At 38.6% G+C, this 14,758-nt stretch overlaps 1 protein-coding gene across 4 annotated transcripts in view; it reads right to left on the bottom strand.

The window, feature by feature from the left end:
* The window catches only part of TBC1D5 (TBC1 domain family member 5), a 481,832-nt gene that overhangs the window by 122,647 nt on the left and 344,427 nt on the right, over positions 1 to 14,758 (bottom strand). The gene's annotated exons all lie outside the window — the stretch shown is intronic.

A 14,758-nucleotide genomic window follows, 5' to 3' on the forward strand; every position in this document is an offset into this window, starting at 1 on the left:
TATAGTGGTTTGATAAGTGCCTCATTTGTAAGGTTATGAGTTAAAAATTACAATTTTCCAAAATTCCACACTCACTACTAATTTTTTGTTAGACTTTTGCAAATAGGTATATGACAAATTACTATAACCAAACAGAAAATTTCATTGTCACATTTCACTCATTTTAAAAATATTCATTTTAAAGTAAAATGTGAGGGAAAAGAGCAGCTATCTATGTTTTTGTCAAGCAGACAGTTATTTCAAATGAAACAAAGTGATACTTAATTTTTAGCTTTAGAAGAGATATGACTTATCAGTGAGGCTATCATTCCAGGCATGGTTTTCAAAACACAGTTACCTCTATGGCCAGGAAAATGGATATCTATGCATAGGCAGCCAATAAGAATACTGAACAAGGTCTGTATATAATTATGTATCATAAACAGTCACACTTCAGACTGTCAATAAATGCTACCTAAGCTCTTTATATCTAATTCTTATAATAAAAATAATTTACTTTGATATGTTTGTATCAATTTACTTCTAATTTTACATAACACGGCTACAATTTCCTTACACAGCCTTTCTTTAGGAAGCTCATCTAGAATTCTATGTGATTCTGGGACATAGCAAAGAATGAGAAGTTTCAAATTTCTGGTACCACCAAATAGTACAGAATAGAGGAAATTGTTTTAAAATCAACTAATACATGTTACCATTTTGCAAAGTTTGAAACCAAATATAACCATCTGTGGGGTTAAAGTGAGGCCAAAAAAAATACAAATACTTTCTTCAGGAATAATTACATTTAAGAAGGAATCATAGCTGTGACAATACAGTGTACAATCACACATATGTATAAATTTATGAGGAACCATATGATCAAATATTTGTTATTTTATTTATACTGTTAAGTTAATCAACAGAATAATTAAATTATATTTTCAACTAGATCTTAAATTATGTTACTCAATTTTTCAGGGAAAAAATTTAATGTCTAATAACATTTATCTTTTTTAAAATGTTACAAGCTGTTTAAAATTTTTATCTATCTTTCAATTCTTAGTCCACTAATATGAAAAATAAAATATACTTTTTTATCTAATGTGTTTGTATTTATTCAGTTTAGAGAAAAAACACGTTATTTCTCTACACATTTCTAATTCTTTCAAATTACAAATGCTAATGTTTACTGTTTTAAGAAGTATACAAATATCTCTAAGCTAAATAGGTGCTCTTCTTAATTACAACGAATTAACTGGTCTTGCAAAAAGCATCAGGGGAACCAGGAGAATGGACAAAGCAAAAAGTAGCTGGATTGAATTATTTGGGGCACCTGTTGAACCAGTTAACTGCCACAATATTTTGAATTTAATTAAAAAAGGTCCACCGCTTGTGTCTATAGACACTTATGGTATACAAATGGTTAAAGGATCTTCAAACTGATAACCATATCTGCATTATTAAATGACTAAACACTTAGAATGTGATCATTCAAAGTTATTCAACTGAGACAACTGGAAGAAAAAATCATCAATATAAAACACTGGTGAGGATCTAATGTATAACATGGGGACTATAGTTGACGATGCTGTATTGTATAACTGAAATTTGCTAAGAGTAGCAAATGTTCTCACAAAAAAGAACCAAAACAAAAAACACACAATCAAATAAATACATGAGGTCACGGATGTCTTTATTAATTAGATGGGAGGAATCCTCTCAATGTACACGTACATCAAATCACTATGATGTACACTTTAAATATCTTATAGTTTTTTTTAACATTTATGATACAATAAAGCTGAAAAATATAAATAAATAAAGAATTATCTGGTTCAATGAACAGGCAATTATGGCTGTTTCAGAATTTAAAATTCTGATATTTAAATGATTTCTTCTGGTTCAAATCTAGATGTTAGCCCTAACTGGTTTGGCTCAGTGGATAGAGTGTCGGCCTGCGGACTGAAAGGTCCCAGGTTCGATTCTGGTCAAGGGCACGTACCTTGGTTGCAGGCACATCCCCAGTAGGAGGTGTGCAGGAGGCAGCTGATTGATGTTTCTCTCTCATCAATGTTTCTAACTCTCTATCCTTCTCCCTTCCTCTCTGTAAAAAAAAAATCAATAAAATATATATTTAAAAAAAAATCTAGATGTTAGTATAAAAATCAAGCATCAGACCAGTAAAATAGTACCGTGCCCCAAACTTGCCCCTTTCATTCTTGAAGGGTATTTCAATGCTTTCCTTATTTGAATAAACCCATTTAGAAACTACCACTGCTGTTCCTTGAAAGGCAATGCTTTTGCTTAGCTTTCTTATGCGTAGGGGGACATTTTTTCTTTATTTTTCCTACTTTCTCTCATTGAAACCAAAATCACTTTTGAAAAAGTTGACGTCATACTATCATAGACATCATTTAGCAAACAAACAAACAAAAAACGGATAAAATTAAAACACACCACAGGTGAGAATGCAATGCTATCTTTTCTCCCCTTTCTCAAAGCTCAAACTCTTCCCATTTTCTTGTGGACAACCACACGTTTAGTTTCATCACATACAGCGCAAGAAAAAAAGTAGCCTATTTTAAAGAAATAATTGATATTCCTATTATTTCTATAACAAAATGCCTGGATATTGCTCCAACTTAACTTGCAACCTTTCTGCTGGTTAGGGTTGTGTTAGATTAGCCTCAAAAATGACACCCCCCGCCCCCCGCCCCAGATCATACAAGCAGCAATCTCTACTGCAGCATTGTCAGGAGGGGAACTGAAAACATCTATAATCTACATTAAATAAAACACATCCTCCAAACTACACAGAATGTAAGTCTTCCGTATATTTATGTTTAATGTGTGCTCTATGCTGTGCTGCTTTATAAATGTTTCACATTGCTTTATTTTTGAAGTTTCACTTTGAATAATTCTAGGGTAAGGACCAAATTCTCTGTGTGTGTATGTGTGCGTGTGTGTGTGAGAAGGAGGGAGGGAGGGAGGGAGGGAGGGAGGGAGGGAGAGAGGGAGAGAGAGAGAGAGAGAGAGAGAGAGAGAGAGGAAATCCAAAATCTATTATAATAAAAGTGTAATATGCTAATTAGACCAGACAGCCTAACGACCTTCCGGACGTCCTTCCAGACAATCTTCCAGACAAAGCCGCAGTGGTGGGGTATGAGGCAGAGGCGGTTAGGGATGATGAGGCAGGCAGGCGAGTGGTTAGGGGCAATGAGGCAGGCAGGCAGAGTAGTTAGGGGTGATCAGGCAGGCAGGCAGGTGAGCGGTTAGGAGCCAGCGGTCCCGGATTCTGAGAGGGTGCAGGCTGGGCTGAGCGCGCCCCCACCTCCAGCAGTGCACAAATTTTGTGCACTGAGCCTCTAGTGCTCTTTGTAAAGAGCTCTGTATGTTTTGCTAAGTGCTCTATGTATTTACCAAGGTCTTGTTAAATTCACTGTAAAGCCAGCTGTCATGCTGCCGAGAAGCAGTGGTGTAGTTCAATTGGAAACACAGGCATTGATCTTGTTAGTGGTGGCATGACAATAATTCAGTGAGTGCAAAAAGATCCAGAAACACTTAAGAAAAAATATTTATTATTTGATACCTAGCATGTTTCCTTTATACAAGACTGTTTGTAAGTTGTGCATATAAGTATATTAAATTAAAGCAAAATACAGTTCCTTCTATTTTATATGCAATTATTATAGAAAAATTAAGGATAAATTCTCAAAATATTTAAAAAGTATCATATGACTAATGGAATACTTTGGGACCAATAGTGACCTTATTAGTAATTTAATCATTTTTGTCCCAACTGGATTTAGTTCATTCATATATTTGCCACACACAAAATTTTCTGTGCTATTTTTGGCTTTCTTCATTGAGCTTAAAAAGCCAAGGAAAAATTCAGTTCTTTATGGAATGAGTTACCAATAGAAATTATTTCAGTAAGCTTTTCTATTCTTAGAAAGAAAAACTTACTTTATGAAATTAGGTCTTATAAGGAAGTTGCTCCTAAAATTAACATGCTTTTATTAAATTTAAAAATATTTAGCAAGAGTTTAAGTTACACTTACGGGTAGCATTAAACTTTTTTCCTTTTAAGGATAGGTTCAATTTACTTGCTTGATACTATCATCTTGCTTTATGTATGTTGCACCTACAGACTGCAATGCTTATTAATGTATACATCTTATCACTTGTGAAAATACAATAATTCATAATTTACCAGATCTACTTAGAATTAAAATCTGCCCAAACAGAAAAGACCATCTGAGGTATTAAATTTAATTATAAACCACTCAAAGACAGGACAAATTCCATGTTTGTGCTTATATCTCTATTCTCAATGTTAAACTTCTGTGTAATTAAGCTGCTGTCCCCAGGGTATCAGTAGGCTCCTAGTGATATTATTGCTGGGTGAATGACCCATGGAACTTCAAGAGAAATCTATTTTTTTTAATCAAAAATGTATGAAGATGACCAATTTGACTGAGGTTTAAATAAACATAGCCTTAATCCAACACGGCTGTAGTAGGATTATACCTGCAGAAAAAAAAATTATATACTAGATCTTCATGTCCTTTTTCTTTTCTTTTAATGACCCTTGGATAAATTTAGATATTGCCACCTTAGGACAAACAAAGTTGTAAAGGTGTATTTAATTTAATTTAACAAGCAGTGTAAGCACCTTAAGTAACCTGTGATCATGAAATGATAACACTGGATAAGCATACTGGGATACAAAAGAGCAATGTTAGATTTTTGCTTAATTACATTAATTTTTCTGTTGCTTTCTGTTCACTTATATTTTTTAATGGAATATATTGGGGTGACATTGATTCACAAAACCATACAGGTTTCAAGTGTACAACTGAACAAAACATCATCTGCATCATGTGCCCATTTCCCCAAGCAAAGTCTTTTTCTCTCATTTCCCCTGACACTGCCCACCTCCACCAGCCTCCAATCCACTCTCCCTATGGGTATTGCCACACTGTTCACACTGTTGTCTGTGTCTATGTAATATATACACTGAGTGGCCAGATTATTATGATCTCTGAACGCATAATAATCTGGCCACTCAGTGTATATACATATAAATATATATATATGTGTGTGTGTATATATATATCTATATATATTAGAGGCCCGGTGCATCAATTCGTGCATGGGTGGGGTCTGGCCAGCCTGGCCAGGGGTAGGGGACATGGGCAGTTGGCCGGCCTGCCTGCTGGTCAAACTCCTGGTTGAGGGGACAATTTGCATATTAGCCTTTTATTATATAGGATATACACTGAGTGGCCAGATTATTATGCGTTCAGAGATCATAATAATCTGGCCAGTCAGTGTATATGCATTTTTGCTTAATCTTTTCATCTTCTTTCATCCAGTTCTATCTCTCCCTTCCCCTCTGACAGCTGTCAGTCCATTCCATGTATCCATGCCTCTGTTTCTATTTTGTTCATAAGCTTATTTTGTTCATTATATTCCACATATAGGTTACATCATATAAGGTTTGTCTTTCTCCAACTGGCTTATTTCACTTAACATAATAATCCCTAAGTCCATCCATATCCATGCTGTTACCAAAGGTAAAATTTCATTTTTATGGCTATATAGTATTCCACTGTGTAAATGTACCTCAGCTTTTTTATCCACTTATCTATTGTCTAGAGGCCCGGTGCACAAAATTCATGTATGGGGGTAGGGGGTGTGTGTCCCTCAGCCCAGCCTGCACCCTCTCCAATCTGGGACCCCTCGAGGGATGTCCGACTGCCTGTTTAGGCCCAATCTCGGTGGGATTGGGCCTAAAAGGGCAGTCGGACATCCCTCTCACAATCCAGGACTGCTGGCTACCAACTGCTTGCCTGCCTGCCTGTCTGATTGTCCCTAACCGCTTCTTCCTGCCAGCCTGATCACCCCTAACCACTCCCCTGCCAGCCTGATCACCCCTAACCACTCCCCTGCCAGCCTGATCACCCCTAACCACTCCCCTGCTGGCCTGGTCGCCCATAACTGCCCTCCCCTGCAGGCCTGATCGCCCCCAACTGCCTTCCTCTACCAGCCCGGTCACTCCTAACTGCCCTCCCCTGCCAGCCATCTTGTGGTGGCCATCTTGTGTCCACATGGGGGCGGCCATCTTGTGTGTTGGAGTGATGGTCAATTTGCGTATAACCTCTTTATTATATAGGATGGGCACTTAGGCTGTTTCCAGATCTTGGCTGTTGTAAATAATGCTGCAATGAACACAAAAGTACATATATTTTTTCAAAATAGTGTTTTAGGTTTCTTCGAATATATTCCCAGAAGTGGGATCACTGGGTCATAAGGCAGCTCCATTTTTAATTTTTGAGGAAACTCCATACAATTTTCCACAGTGGCTGCACCAGTCTGTATTAACTTTGAAAAGCTAACAATTAATTTTTAAATAACTCATACCTGGTAGAGAATAAACACAGAATCCAAATTCCATATCAAAAGAAAATCTAGGTTTTCATCTCTCTGGTTGCCATCTTCTTAACTGAGTTTAGACTCTTCTTATTTTGGTTTCCTTTGTATTTAGTTCTTTTAAAATTAATTTACCCTGAGTTTTCCTTTATATCAACTCCTTGAAAACAGTCCTAAAACTACAACTACATGTTGAAGTTCTAGTTATAATTATATAGTTATAATTAGGGTGGCATTCCCACCTTTAATTCTAACTTCTTGGAGTGACACTGTTTAAACTTTTCTGTTGACTGCTGAAGTCTTCCATATTTAGCCCTAGCCAGTTTGGCTCAGTGGATAGAGTGTCTGCCTGTGGACTGAAGGGTTCCGGGTTTGATTCCCATCAAGGGCACATGCCCAAGTTGTGGGCTCGATCCCCAGTAGGGGCGTACAGGAGGAAGCCAACCAATGATTCTCTTCCTCTCCCGTCCTCTCTGAAATCAGTTAAAATATATAATAAAGGCTTTCATATTTCCATGCCCCCCCCCAAAAAAAATATATATGAAAGCCAAAACAAGTGATTTTTTTCCTAATTTCACATTTCTTCTTCTTCTAAAGGCTCTATAAAACACATTGGAAAATGTTTAGCCTGTACACTAATTTTTTTTCCAAATGTAGTCAACTGTTTCAATTCTGACCTCTTAAAAATATTTGGGATCTGCATGCATTTACAGAAAGATTTGAAAGATTTGAATACTTCAACCCTATCAAAATCTACTTCAAAACAGAAGGAACTGAAACTTCGAATTAGTTATTATCTTTAAAGAACTTAAATTTGCTTTCTATGTTCTTATAACCCCTGGGATGAACTAACTTGAATTTGGCTTTCTATAAACACATGTTAAACCTAATTTAACCTCCGCAGAATATGTACATAAACTGTTAAAGGGTTTTTTTGTTTTGTTTTGTTTTTGTGTTTTTTTTTTTGTTTTTTTTTTTTTACTTTGAGGGAAATTCTATATTCCTTTCAGAGGGCAGTATATAGCCCTTTATTAAGGAAGGTTTCTTATTCCAAAAATAAGTTCCTAATAATTATCACCTATTCATACTGTAATTTATTCTCTTTGGCAAGTGTTTGGAGGTGGTTTTTTTTGTTGTTGTTTGTTTTTAAAATCAGAACACTAAAATATGCCCTTTGCAAAAATAGTCTGAATGGAAAGCAAAGCCTTGTGCATCTATATTTTACCAGAGGTATAAGATGCTCATGAGAATGCTGAGCACAGATGACGGTCATGTTTTGAGGCTATAAAACGATTGAACATTCTCTCTCTCTCTCTCTCTCTCTCTCTCTCTCTCTCTCTCTCTCTCTCTCTCACACACACACACACACACACACACACACACACACACACACACACCACGTCTTTTAGATGTATGCCTGCTATGTAGATTAGAAGCATGTGATTTCAAGGACTAAGTAATACAGGATGTGCGATTTACCAACAAATTCGAATAAAGCTAGGGAAAGATGGTAACTTCAGTACAGATTTAGTTGCATGGACAGGATGTGCTCTCTGAGAATCCCATTTTATATTCCAACCGGGCACACCTGAAATCTTAGCCCTGAGGTGAGAGGTCAAGGGGGGTAAAAGTTCCTATGAAGTAATCTCTCTACCCTGCCACTTACTTGGGCTCCACTATTTGGAAGTCACTGTTGACTATGAACAAGAACATGAAAAAGTAATGTGCAGTTGGGTCATGTTGGGAAAATTAATTTTAGGCTCTGTGAATACTAGTTTTTATTCATAATACAGACAATTTTTACTCCTAGAAAGTCTGTAAATAGGCTTTGTTCTGTCATTTTACCTACAGTATTCTAAGAATTGCTAAAAATACTTATTCCTATCTTTCCCTAATCTGAACTCATTAAAAAACAAAACAAAATTCAAATACCAATGGATCTTAACCTAAGTGAATAACATTTCTCAACTTCCTCTGCATTGACCTCCTGATAAATTTATATACTCTGTTGGAAGAGCTGAGAAATATCAGAATCCATGCGACCTGGATGGAGGTAAGACCACAAATGTGTAGGCCGGCTAGTCATATTGTCACCAAGAGTCAGAGTGAACCCATCCCTAGAAGGCGGTATCACAGCCTGATTCCCTTAGACCTCTTACCACTTTCCTCTATAGTTGCAAACACCCTCTGGGGCTGGTATTCACTCTGTTTTTCTCTTTCCCCATCCCACAGGCACCTGGACCCCTCCTGGCTCCTCAGAGGCTAGCATGAGTGCTTCACTCAGGCCTGATGTTGGCAGGTTCATATCTATTAGTGTCACTGATCCACAATTACTCTTTTCAGAGAAAAAGGCACTTATAAACAAATCCCAGCCAAAGGCTCAGTTCCTGAGAGTTTGGTTTCTCTCCCTTCTCCAGCAGGTCACAAGCTCTTTGGGGTTTGGTGTGACATAGAGAGCAAAGGGTTAACAAATGTTTATTAAATTAATATGAATCCTCCTCCCCAGGTCAGCTCTTCTTAACCTGGAGTCTTCTTGATCTTGAGCCTGCATCTTTGATCTCTCTCAGGTTAGCTAGCTGCTCATCAGACTTTTCCCTGGGATCCTCTCATCTCTGCAGGGGTCCTTGGACACACGCACTAAGTCATAAGTGATCATGTCTGTGTAGGAATGGATCAAGGCCTCCTTAGCCCTCTTGGCTGATATTTACGTGGGGCTTGATAATCTGCGTTTTGAACTAGTTCCCTGGAGTTGCTGATCTGTGAACCACAGTATGAGAATCACTATATAGAAAATTCTGGTTTCACTCCATATCTCCGCAGCTTATCCTCAGTGTGGGTCCTCACATCAGCTTATTCAATACTAGAGGCCTGGTGCACAAATTTGTGCACGGGTGGGGTCCCTCGGCCTGGCCGGTGATCGAGGCCTATCAGGGGGCCAGCCGGCCAGGGGGAGGGACCGTGGGAGGTTGGCTGGTGGGGAGAAGGGGCCACGGGAGGTTGGCTGGCTGGGGGGGAGGGGCCTCAGGAGGTTGGCTGTGGGATCGCATGGACCACCAAGGGGCAGCTCCTGCACTGAGCGTCTGCCCCCTGGTGGTCAGTGCACGTCATAGCGACTGGTCGACTGGTCATTTGGTCGTAATGGTCGCTTAGAGTTTTATATATATAGATAACTGGTCATGGATCAATGGCCACTAAACACTTAATGACTGGGACACAGCACACATAGCCAAGCCTCTCTTAATATTCTATCTCTGTTAACTTCTACATTCCCCTCCAGACCCCTGGTAAACACTATTATAAAAAATGATCCAATAAAAGGAGAAACATGGATGTGAGGATGGGAGAGAGAGAAGGCCTCCCAAAGGTTGGGGAAGGTGGGCCACTTTGAATTCCAACTGTCACTTACTCAGGCTCTGTGCTAGGCCTTAGACTGAATGATATGCTGACAACTTTTAATCATTAACATGGAAATTATCCAAAGTAAAATTCTAATTCAATGGAAGTCCTATCAACCTGGGTTCCTATAGTCTCTTTGCATTTTCTGTGCCCCCCTCTTTTAAGTCTCCAATCAACCAGGTATGTTCAGGGAATGCAAACTAATGACAACATCAGAAAAATATAATTATGGAGGTAAAAACAATTTAAAACATTACTAAATACATTTCAAAGCCAAGTATCAATTGTTTTTGGATCATCCTCCATTTGAGATTATACACAGTGGGGCAAAACCAGGTTCACAGTTGTTTGTATGAGAAATAATACAACAATTATTAAATAACAAGACAAGAATAAACACTGTTTTGTGTACTCACAACTCTAAACTACTTTGCCCCACCCTGTATGTACCCTAAAGGCACACAATTTCCTATCCATTAATGCAGATACATACAGAGCTGGATGTATTTGCATGGGGCCCAAATGACTTACAAGGGGGCAAGCAGAGACACAAAGGAAAAAAGACACCTCGAGGAATCCAGTGAGGGCAAAGGGCTGAGAGACTGGCTACTCCATTCTGTTCCTGGCTTCCTGGCTACGGGCTGAAGTTCAGTACCCAAACCACTTTCTAACAAACTGTGAGTGTGCATACATTTTTTAAAAATAAGGACAAATACATGTGTTTCCTTATGCAGAGAAGATTGCCACTCAATGCTTTCAAAATAAAGGCACACAATTCCTGATAATGGCAGAGATCACGACTTTTTGATTTCTAAAGGTATTATCAAATATATGATCTGAAATTACTCTCTACAAGCAGTATTTCTTCAAGTGGTCTGTGGAATATATGAATTAGAATCACCTGTGGAGAAACTCCTGCATGTTTCACAGATAGGTACCTTCCTTGCTCACCCCCCTCAGTACATAATCACAGATCCAAACGGGCAGGCGCCTGCATGTTACAGGTGTCTCAACAGAGGCCCGTGGCACAGCCTGAACCAACCCCGAACAAAAGCAGACTACAGATTTATACCATGATAATTACACTCCTTGCTCAGTGTTCCTTCCACTCTTTTATACTCCTCTTTAATCCCTAAAGCTTATCTAATTCAGATATATATTAAAAAGCACCTCTCCCTATTAATGACCAAGTCATAGACACAGAATGCACAGTATCTACTATTGCTGTCATCTCTGTGGTAATGCTGTCATCTGTGTGGCAACTGAGTTTTTGGAGTAGAAGAGATGGAGCTTTCGGAAGAACTTATTTCAATGAATCATGATCTGCTCTTTCATGAGTGCCCCAGTTACAATACAGTGGTAATTACAGCCACAGGACCCTACAAGATTTAGAGAGCTTCCTTTCAAGGAAACTCATTTAGGCAACTATAAAGAACTAAGAACTTATAAAGAAAAATTACTTGCCACTTTTGATCAGCTGATTTTAGGAAGACATATGAGGTCTAGAATTGTATATTGGGCTAAGGGAGAGAAGAGAAATTCAGTGAAGTCTAGCTTACTGAGGGCATCATGGTATATAATATGTTCATAAATTAATCTGCTCGTAAACCAACTCAAATATGAAGCACAAAACATCGCATAAAATACTTTAAATTTATTTTCATCAACAGCACTCATTCACTTTCCACCTCAGCTAGCAGTTTCTGTGACTGGCTGCTGGTGCCGAGAAACTACAAATCCTGGATTGCAAAGTCTGAAGCACTGCTCTCTGAGTACTGCCTATCTCACCATCTTTCTCACATCCTAAATTCTTTTATTTCCTGTGAATTAAATAAAACTATGTGGGGTTATTCTTTCATTAATTTAGAGTACTTTTTTTTCAAGTGCCAAAAAACCCACAACTTTATAGTCTAACAGGGCATACATTAGATATAATGTCCCTTCCTATCCCAGACCCTCTCCCTCCAAATCCACCTTGCTAAGGCAGCCAATGTTTTTCATAACATAAAGCCATTTTGAGGCATGCATACACAGAATTTTATGCATGTAATGCAGATAACTGGTTATCTTTATATAGGTCTTTGGGCATGTAAGTATATTTTGGGAAGAAGCTAACTGCTTACTTAGTTCATGTTACCTCAATACTTTAGGGTGATTTAGGACTCTGACTGCAAAGAGTAGTACTGAGTGATCTCAGGAAAAAAGGGGGATTTAGGAACATGGTGAAACAGTGGATTTCAAAGTATGGTTTGTGGACCAGTAGCATCAGCATTACCTGGAAATTAGTTCAATCTGCAAATTCTTAGACCTTACCCACTCAATACCTACTAAACTAGAAATTCTGGGCAGGGACAAGTAATTTGTATTTGAACAAGCCTGTACATTCAAGTTTGAAAACCACTACTTTAAGAGTATATAAGGGAATATAGTCCTGGGTCCAAGATTTACTAGGGAACAAGGGAGTTTTAGTGACCCCTAACTTTTCTCCATAGCAATTATTACCACCTGACACAATCTATATTTCACGTTTTAATCTTTATGGTCTAACTCCTCCCCCCATCTATCTATATATATATAAAAGGCTAATATGCAAAGTGTCCCCTTGGGAGTTCGACCTGGAGACTGGGACTTCGATGCTCTCCATGACATGCGCTGACCATCAGGGGGCAGCGTGGAACGAAGGAAGGCCCTGGCCAGCAGCTGGAAGGCCCCAATCAGCCCTGATCGCCGGTCAGACCTAAGGACCCTACCTGTACATGAATTTCGTGCACCAGGCCTCTTGTTATAATAGAAGCTCCACAAAGGCATGGATTTTCTTTTTTGCCTTTTTTCCTTCAGCACTATAAAACCAGTGCCTGACATACAGTGAATGTTTAATCTATCTTGTTGAACAAACCTCCTTAGCCATCTTTATAAAATCCAGTTAAGAACCAGGAAACGTTAGAGCTGGATGCAACTGTAAAGAGCTTCTGGTCCTGCCTTTGTTGGCCACACAAGCAATGATCTCGGTGGGACGTGATCACTGTTTTTACATCTGTTACTAAGAACTGCTCTCCTTCCATCTCCGTGACGGTCAGTAAATATTTTCTGTTGTTTCCCTACTGACCTAACCTGCCATGAGTTACCCACCTGCAATCATCTGGCAGGCCAGTGACAAATGGCAAATGAAGGTGACTGTCAGCTTGAATAGTGAGTCAGACAGAAATGCAACTCACTTCTAAATCTCTTCCTTAGGCCTCATTGCCCCTCAAGAGTTCGCAATGCTGAGTTGCCAGTTTTAATTACTTTCTAAAATATGAGTTATTTTCTACAACATGAGGTGAGATCTTCATATATTAGTAATGGAGATGCAGAATAGGAAAGTTGTATTGATAAAACTTCCCCAACTCAAAAATCTCAAAACATGACATCCAGTCGATAAAATTCTTTAGGTTTAAAATGTGGATCCCAAAGTCCTGAAATTATGTTTATCAGCCATTTGGTACAAATGTTTTAGTTTGAATTGTTTATAAATATTAAGTTCAATATTAAGGCATGAGGAGACAGCAATTTTAATATAGAAAAGTTTAGTGGGAAACACTGAAGGGGGAAAAAAGTTGGAAGCAGGTGCCAAAGAGATGCTTCCTGACTCTGAAGGTCTGCCCTGTGCCCAGAATGGACACAAACCCCTCGAAGCACCAGTCCTGCCACTGGAAGGCACTCTCCTGCAGAGCCAGAGGCTAGCATATGTTACAACTACAGCAAATTAATTACGGGAGACATCTTGCTTAGGTCCTTTATAACGTCTGTAGAGATAACTTGATGATTGTTTCAGAATCACTGTTCTAAGTCTCCACTAAGCCATCCATGAACATAATGGATTTATATAACAAACACACTTTACACAGCACTACACTGGGTGTAAATAATAAGGGGATAGTCAGCATTGATGCCCAGGATTAAATAAGCTATATTTAACAGATGTTATACCTTAACAGGCTTGATTGATCTAAAAGTGATCATTTTTAAATAAGTGATTTTTTTATTACCTTAATTTATGGGAGTTAGTTGGTTTTAGTTTTCATCAATACTTAATGTAGAAGCACAAACATGCAAAAAGAAAATGTGATCCTTGACCTCACAAAGGATAAAAAACAACTAAAAAAACCACACAAGTTAACTTGAAAAACATCAGAAAGTGATTGAAACTCAGTTTTAGAAAATGGGTCACAAAAGTAGACCTTAGACTTCTAAACATAAAAATGGATAGTTCAATTCACTAATGTGGCTTCAGAAAGTAGGCCTCCAGATGCCTATGTCCAGTGAGTGTCCTGTGTTACCTCTTGCCTGCACCTTTTCTATGTCTCACAGTCCCCAGATCTTAGACCTCACTTCTAAATAGACACTCTAGGATCCAGGAATAAACATTTCAAAGATAAAACTATAACCCTTCATCCTCCCACCTAGTCAATTTCCAATCTTTAATGTCTCTCTTTTTGATCAGAGGCCACAGACAGGAGATACAATAGGGTTGTTAGTGCTGAGGGTTCCCTGGAAGCTAGAGAAAGTGAGTTCAGTAAGCATGGTTGTTTTATTCCTGCCACTTTCAGCTGCTCACTTACAAGGAGGAATAGGGTTTGTGTTGTGCTAGTCAAGTAACACAGAGGGATGGAGGCACAAGGGTATTGCACATAAATGCATGGAGTAATTAAGTTGAGGGGGCAAAGAATAAGCTGGGGAGTTGAGGACAATTAGGGACTAAATGACAATGGAAAGGCAGTGGGGTAAATGGACTGGAAGTCAAGCTGGTGATGAAGAGACAATAACGAAAGGAATAGAGTCAAGTCAGAGAGTAGCATGTTTGAGGTGGAAGTTTTTGAGGTGGTACAATTACTGGAAATAAAAATGACTCCAGATGTGACCATAAGAGTAGGAAGCTGGAGGTGAGGATGCAGAGAATAACTGG

Source organism: Plecotus auritus (assembly GCF_963455305.1).
Source record: "Plecotus auritus genome assembly, chromosome: 6".
Classification (NCBI taxonomy): Eukaryota; Metazoa; Chordata; class Mammalia; order Chiroptera; family Vespertilionidae; genus Plecotus; species Plecotus auritus.